This window comes from Panicum virgatum, chromosome 8N (assembly GCF_016808335.1).
Source record: "Panicum virgatum strain AP13 chromosome 8N, P.virgatum_v5, whole genome shotgun sequence".
In the NCBI taxonomy this organism is placed as follows: domain Eukaryota; kingdom Viridiplantae; phylum Streptophyta; class Magnoliopsida; order Poales; family Poaceae; genus Panicum; species Panicum virgatum.
This window is the reverse complement of record NC_053152.1, coordinates 29,757,426-29,764,588: the sequence shown is the minus strand read 5'-3', so window position 1 is coordinate 29,764,588 and position 7,163 is coordinate 29,757,426. Positions and strand designations below refer to the sequence as shown.

General features: G+C 45.7%; 1 non-coding gene across 1 annotated transcript; it reads right to left on the bottom strand.

Moving 5' to 3' along the window:
- Nucleotides 1–1,524: 1,524 nt before the first annotated feature.
- Nucleotides 1,525–1,631, bottom strand: LOC120687021. The gene has a single exon (XR_005680525.1). It is a non-coding gene; the product is annotated as a small nucleolar RNA R71 (small nucleolar RNA).
- Nucleotides 1,632–7,163: the final 5,532 nt, after the last annotated feature.

Sequence of the window (7,163 nt, the reverse complement as noted above, 5' to 3'; positions counted from 1 at the left end):
TCTTTTCAAAACGCCGTTAGCCCTCATGCATGCAACTAGACATTTTGAGCAAAATGGCACTAAAGACCCGTCAAGCATGAGTACACAACCCCTCTTGATAGTACGGCTATCTATCTAACAAATCCGGTCACTTTTCATCCACTAAACGCCTTGTGACCGGTAAAATACAAAAGCCCTATTTTATACCTTTGCCTTGAGCCCGAGCTTTGCTCATCATCTCCAAAACTCCATACGTTCACAATCAAATCTCTTTCATCCGTGGATCAACCTATACTCATTTTCTCAACTGAAATCGTTAATCCACAAACTGTTGTCATTAATTACCAAAACTCGAATTAGGGGCCTAGATGCTTTCAGAAGCCACCGGTCGAAGGGGAGGTCGAACCGACCTAAAAAAGGGCTGGGCCGGCCGGCCCAATGGGCCTAGGCCGGCCAGCCTGGCTCATTCCTTCGCCGTCTCGTGTCCTCCTTTCGCATGCAGACTCCTCGCATCTTCTAGAGTTTATGTCCTTCACGATTGCACCCCTTTTGACGTCGTTATCTTGGAGATATCTTCAAGGAAAGGATAGGATAGGGAATCCTTCCTTAAATCTTCATTTGCTTTGCTTAATCCCGAAGTATCTTAATCTCATCTTCGTAGGCTTGGTCCTTTGGGCTCTCTTGGAGGATGGATGTGCATGAATGGGCTTCGAATCAACATGGGCTTTGGTCCTTTCTTTGTGCTTTGGCCTTCGTCTTTCTCCGTGTTAGCACTCGATCACGGGCCTCGTCATTTCATGCTCCAAAATAGGCCAAAAACCTGCAAAAACGAAGTTCCTCCAAAATATATGTGCAAGTGTGAAAATGACCAATAATTAGGCCGGGGTTAGGACAGTTAGTGATTTTGATATTAAATTCATGCCATTATCAAGGATAAACAAGGGATAAAAGGGGTACTTAAGGAGCGCCAACACTTATACCGGCTAATGTGTCTCTTTTTGTTTTCTCCTAATTTGGATGAAAACAGGGTAGTGTATGTCTGGTTTCTCCTTGCCGACAAACTTCGTTAAAAATCCCGAGAAGCTCGTGAGAAGGGTTCGACCTCGCGTCGTCCCTCCTCCGCTCTCGCAATTGACAAGCGAACCAGCTTCCCAAGCACCATCAACAATCACCGAACCCATGGCTAAGAAAACTCTCCATGACTTCTCCGTCCCCTCAGCTGCCTAGGTGGCAACTGGACCCTACGTTGATGTTGGGGATGTGAACTTTGAGATGAAGTCCAGCCTCATAAACATGGTGCAGGCTAGCCCATTCTGTGGCAAGGCAAATGAGGACGCCAACACCCATCTCAAGAACATTCTAGAGTTATGCGAGACTGTAACCATACGGGGCGTAACGGCTGATGCCATCAGGCTCTGTTTGTTTCCTTTCTCCCTCCTGAGGAAAGAGAAACAATGGTTTTATCAAAACAAGGAAGCCATCAACACGTGGGACAAGTGTTCCACGGCGTTCCTCGCCAAATTCTTCCCGGTGGGCAAAACAAATGCCCTGCGTGGAAGAATTTCATGTTTCCAGCAGACAGGGATGGAATCCATCCCAGAAACTTGGGAGAGACTCCAAGAATACATACTCGCCTATCCTCATCATGGGACAGACGAGTGGCTCGTACTCCAAAGTTTCTACAACGGGCTAACGACAACATCCAGAGCCCATCTCGATGCCGCTGCTGAAGGAGCCCATCTCGATGTTGTGCAATTTTTCGTGACGTGCCTCCCGTGCCTTTATTTATCTCTAGCATGAAATTGAGGACTTACCCCTCAAATTTTGAAAATTTCCTGTAGGGGTTAGTCCACAAAAGATATGCATCCAATGTTTGTGATAGTATTAGCTCAACGTTCATTAACCAAACTCGACACCATGTCTAATTTGATTAAAGAAGGCTATTTTAACCTAAGCACCACACTTAATTTAAAAAGCCTATGGATGTACCAATTGAATACATCCAAACCAGAGCATACGAGCATAAATAACGGAAGCATGAATTTTGAAGGTCAAGCTATGTTCAAATGGAGATTGGTGAACTCGGGGTTACATACCTGAGTGCACTTACCACCTGCATGTAGGACAGTTGTCTTGATATTGCTGCAGAGGTGGCATGGTCATATTTGATTGTTGATGACTCCTCCATTGTTGATGCGAGCTGAAGCTAAGGAGGACACATAGACCATGCTGACTCAGGTGACTGCAAGGCTGGGTCATACACACGACTAGTGTGCAGGAACCCTGGGCCTTGGTGGCAAGCTCCATTGGCACGGTGATTGGAGGAGCAAAATACGTCTCCTTTCATGTGTGCGAGTGAGTGCCAAATGGACTGGAGTAGCAAAGCCCTGGACCAGAAAAGGAGCATTCCTCTGATATGTGAGCTCAGGCTGCTAGAGTGGTGCTTTGCAAAGCTAGCAGCGGATGAGGACTATGGCGAGGCTTTGCAAGCACGCGCGAGGGCAAGGATGGGTGGAGCTAGGCAGCAGAATATTTTTCTGTTGATGTGTAAGGCCACAGCTTGAGGACATGCACACATGGCGGCTTTTTGACTCGTGTAGATCTTGCTGGCTTATGCTTACTCCCTTCCTTGCTCACTTTTTTTTTGTTTTCTTTTATCTATATTTTTTTCTCCTTCCCTTTTTTTCACTCTCTCTTTTTCTTTTTTTTCTTTTTTATAAGTAAGCCAGAGCTGATCCTTCTGTAAACTAGGATACTTCTTTAATAGAACTTGCAGTGTTTTGCTCACCAACTTCCCCCACACTTGGACTTTTGTGTGTCGGGACACCAAGAGTCAAGTGCGTGGTGTTGGTGTTTCCTTCAGAGTGTGTTATATAACCAGTGAATACCCAGTGTGCAGTTGGAACAGTTTCCGTGTTCCTGGGCGTCACATGTCCTTCGTTCTTTTTAATCTTAACCTGAAAGCGTTAACGACCAAAATAACCGAAGGTCCATACTATACCGAAACATGCTCTTATTATTATTTTTTTAAGAGAAGGATTTTTTTGATAATCGGGTTATCTCCCGAAAGTGCATTGTTTAAGGTCATAAGCTCGACCCTGGGGGGCTTCTTCCTAGAGCTATCAATTGGTGATGTAGCCCCTACCTCCACCACCATTCATCAATTGTGATTAAGCTGCAGGGTTAGTACGATAGTGCAACCACGAAATTTACAATGCTTATGATAAACGAAGGCGTCTACAACCATCCTTCCAAACATTTTGCTAGAGAGATCTTTAAGGTGGTTGCAGCTCGCAAAGGCATTCATGGTGCAATGAGCGCCTAATTCTATAGGGGTGATAAAGGAGCATGGTGGTGGTGTTTCAAGAATGAAGCTACCATGCTCGTCTATAGAGTTATTCTCTTCGAACTCCAGAGTTAGTGCCTCACTAGATTCCCTAGCCCAAGAATTTTCTATCTCAAGAGGTTCATCATGGAAAATCATGGTTGTATCCCGATCGTGATCGAGAACACAATGTGGGCTAGGAAGAAGAGGCTCAAACTCAATCGAGGATGATGAGGTTTGCTCATGCATCTCCTCGAGCGGGTTTTGTTTGGTACAAGGCTTCGCCAAAGAGTTTTCTAAGCAAGGTGAGACAGAAGTCATTCCTCCAAGCTTTCCATGGAGGCTCCCTAGAGGTGAATGATGAAAGTTCTCTAGGGGGTAGCCTATCAAGAGATCAAAATCAAGGATGACAAAGATGTGAAAGTCAAGGTTAACCTCAATTTTGTCTATTGTGATTGGCACGGCACTTGCGATCCCCCGGCATTCAAGAATGTGTCCAAAGGGACAACTTTCAAAAAGCTTACCAGATGGTTTTAGAGAAACACTACCCAAAAGGGTGTGTGCCAAGTGCCATGGCATGATATTACCCTCCATATTAGGGATAAGCTGGGCTTCTATGGTGATTCCCCTTATGGAACATGGAATGGTTATGGAGGGTGAATCAATCCAAACTGATTCAGAAAAGTCTATTATTCCATTTGACCATTCCTCCCTGATGTCTTCCTTCAGAAGTTCTTCACTGAAAGGGTCAACAGGAGAAGCAATATTTGGAGAGATGAATAGTGACACGAGCATCATCTCTTCGAATGGGTCGTGGTTGAGATGGTTCTCCATCGTTGGATTTTTTGGGCAAGAGTTAAGAGTGGCAAAAGCAGTTTCCCCGAATTTATGAGGCTCCCTTGTGATGATTTTTCATGAAGAAGCATTTCTAAAGGGTAGCCTATGAGAAGTTCAAAATCGAGGATCGGATAGATGTGAAAGTCTAATTTGATCTCGATTTTGTCTATCTTGACCGGCACTGCCCGTGCGATCCCCCAACATTCAAGGAATAGTCCTGAAGGACTTCAGAAGAGTATGTCGATCGGTTCTAGAGGCATGCTTCTTATGAATGTGTCCATGAGGAATTCAGACATGATGCAAGCCTGGCAGTGGACTCATGAAGGGCTTCTACAGAATTTCCCCTATGGAGCAATAGAAGGTCGTGGAAGATGAGCTAACTCGAATTGACTTGGAGGAGCGTTTCACTTCCTTCGACCATTCTTCATTTATGGATTTGCTGGAAAGATAAAGGGGTGCTGTAGGTCTCCTATAATGAAGGCAATTCGAGATGTTCCTAAAGTCTTCATAAGGATCATCCTCGAATTGGAAAGAGAACTTTGAAGGTTGAATTTCTTCTTCCTTTGATGTTCGCGGTTCGGGAGAGGGCTCAACATACAAATCTTAGAATGCGGAAGGGTAGGATTTGGCTGATTAGGGGCTCTCAAGGTGCGATTGGGACTCCTGCTGGGGCTTGTTAGGATAAGCAACAAAAGAAGAGTTTCCTAAAATGTGATTTATGATTTCTCTTGCTTCTGTTGGAGTTCGATGCATAAATGGACCTCCAGCGGCGATGTCGAGATCGTCGGCCGAGTCCATGTCTAATCTCATGTAAAAGATGTGCAAGCATATGTCATTGGGTATAGATCAGTCTGGGCTTGAAGCTAAAAGGCGTGAGAATCTAGCCCAAGCTGCACCTATGGACTCCTTCTCTAATTGTTCAAATGCAAGGATGTCACCTCGTTGAGATGCTTCGCGGGATATGGAAGAGAACGAGAGACAAAAGTCATCTCGGAGCTCATCCTAATCACCATTCGCATTCCTCACGTTGTGAGTGTACCATTGTTCCACCTTTTCCATGAGAGAAAAGGGGAACAACTTGCACATCAAAGTTTCTTGTGACATGCCTAGGATTACCAAGTACAAGCACAATTCCTTGAACTCTTGCATATGATGGTGGGGATCTTCAATTCCTAGACCAGAGAAGGTTCGTTCTCGAACTATGCCAATGATGTCAGGATGAAGTTCATAGCCAGAAACCATGAAAGGCTTTGGAGAGGTTGATGGCTCTGAGAACTCATCCTCGGAGGTAGAGAGTTGGTGGATAGAAGGGTGTGACATGGTATAAGGATAAAATAGATGAAGGAATAAATGAAAAGAAAAGGTAAAAGAAAAGATACACAAGTCAACTAGGTTCGAAGATAACTACAGCAACCGTTCCCCGACAACGACACCAGAAATGCTTGTTAGTATTTCTTAACGATCACAGATAAGATCTGCAAGCGCACGAAAAATACCGTTGTAGCACTTCACCCAGAGAGTATTCAGGATATCGTATTTTCTCTGGGAACGGAGGTGTAATGATCCTCTAGCTAGTTTACCCTTGAAGAATAAGAGGTAGGAGAGCTTTAGGTAGTGTGGTTTATCTAAAGATGAGGATCAAGGTAAGGTAGACTTAGGTTTTGACTCGTTTACTTTGGGCACCGGTCTGACCTAGGTACTGTTAGGGACCTCCGGCTTGTAGCTCTACGCCATACCCGGACAGGGGGGAGTGCACTAACCACGAAGCAGCTTCGTAGCGGACCGATGGGGCTGTCACTACCCGTGGTCTACCCCGCAATACTGTGGAGTACGAGGCAAACAAAGGCAATCTAGGGCCTAGACACCACGTCTAATCCTTCGATTACTACTCCAGCATTGAACAGGGTTACCCGTCTTTATCAGGGGCCCTCTACCAGACTATACGTTACAAGAACGTACGATGAACCCGTAAACGAATGAATAATTTAGGAGTACTTAACCAAGAACTTACCAGAAGATGAACTCTGGATAATTACTCAAACGACTCGTATCCGTCGAGGTACAAGACAAAGAGAGGCCGACAAGTTCAGCTCTTCTCCGATCCTCCTCCTCTCACACTCCCTACTCTAAAGATACAAGTGGAAACCTCTCTACAACTTCTTCTCCAACTAGAGTAGTATCTCTTTTTGTGTTCTTATGTGTATGAGAGGGTCTCTCCACCTCCTATTATAGCTTGGATAGGTCGGTTCCCACGGGAATCAAATATGGGAACACTTGGAACCGACGTTGGGATGGTGGTGGTGATCTTCCCGCCAAAGCTTGGGCCGGTTGGCACCAAAGTGGGTTCGGGCAACCCCGGGATTCGGCCGATCCCCGGGTGCCGTCTCTCACACCCCTTTCGTCTTGGACACTACCAGGTGGGCCCCCATCTTGTGTACATCGGTGTCGGGGCTCTGTACGTCGGTTTTCTCTATCAAATGGGCCCATCTTGTGAGTGTGATGCAGGATGAAGTCTTTTGTGTGTTTCTGTTGCGTCTTGTGCTTGTTTTCTCCTTATTCCGCATATGGGTGACTGCAAACCAAGAATCACCAAAACTCATGGAATTGATTAGAATTAAGTCCTATAGCTACTTATGGTGTTTGAATGTTATGAAACGATGCAGGAGTTGATGGATTTATTTCTGACTTAAGCACCGTCAACACTAAGATGAAAACTGAACTATGAGGCACTCAAGCTCCAAGGGTGTGTGTTACATATGAGGCGAGGGGGTCCTATTTATAGCTTCATAAGGTTGGTTCTCGGTGGTTAATGCAGGTAGCGCCGGTTGTAAGCAACACTAGAGGTGGTGCTTGACTTCCACACGAAGGCTGGAGGTGAAACACTAGAAAGTGGGGCCGGGTGGCTTGACCTAGGCCGGCCGGCCTGGCCCTGCCTCCATATGTCACCGCCTTTCCATGGGATGGTCCTGATCACCTCTGGAGGTCGGTTCTTCAGGCGGTTTGATCAACCGTCATTCACTGG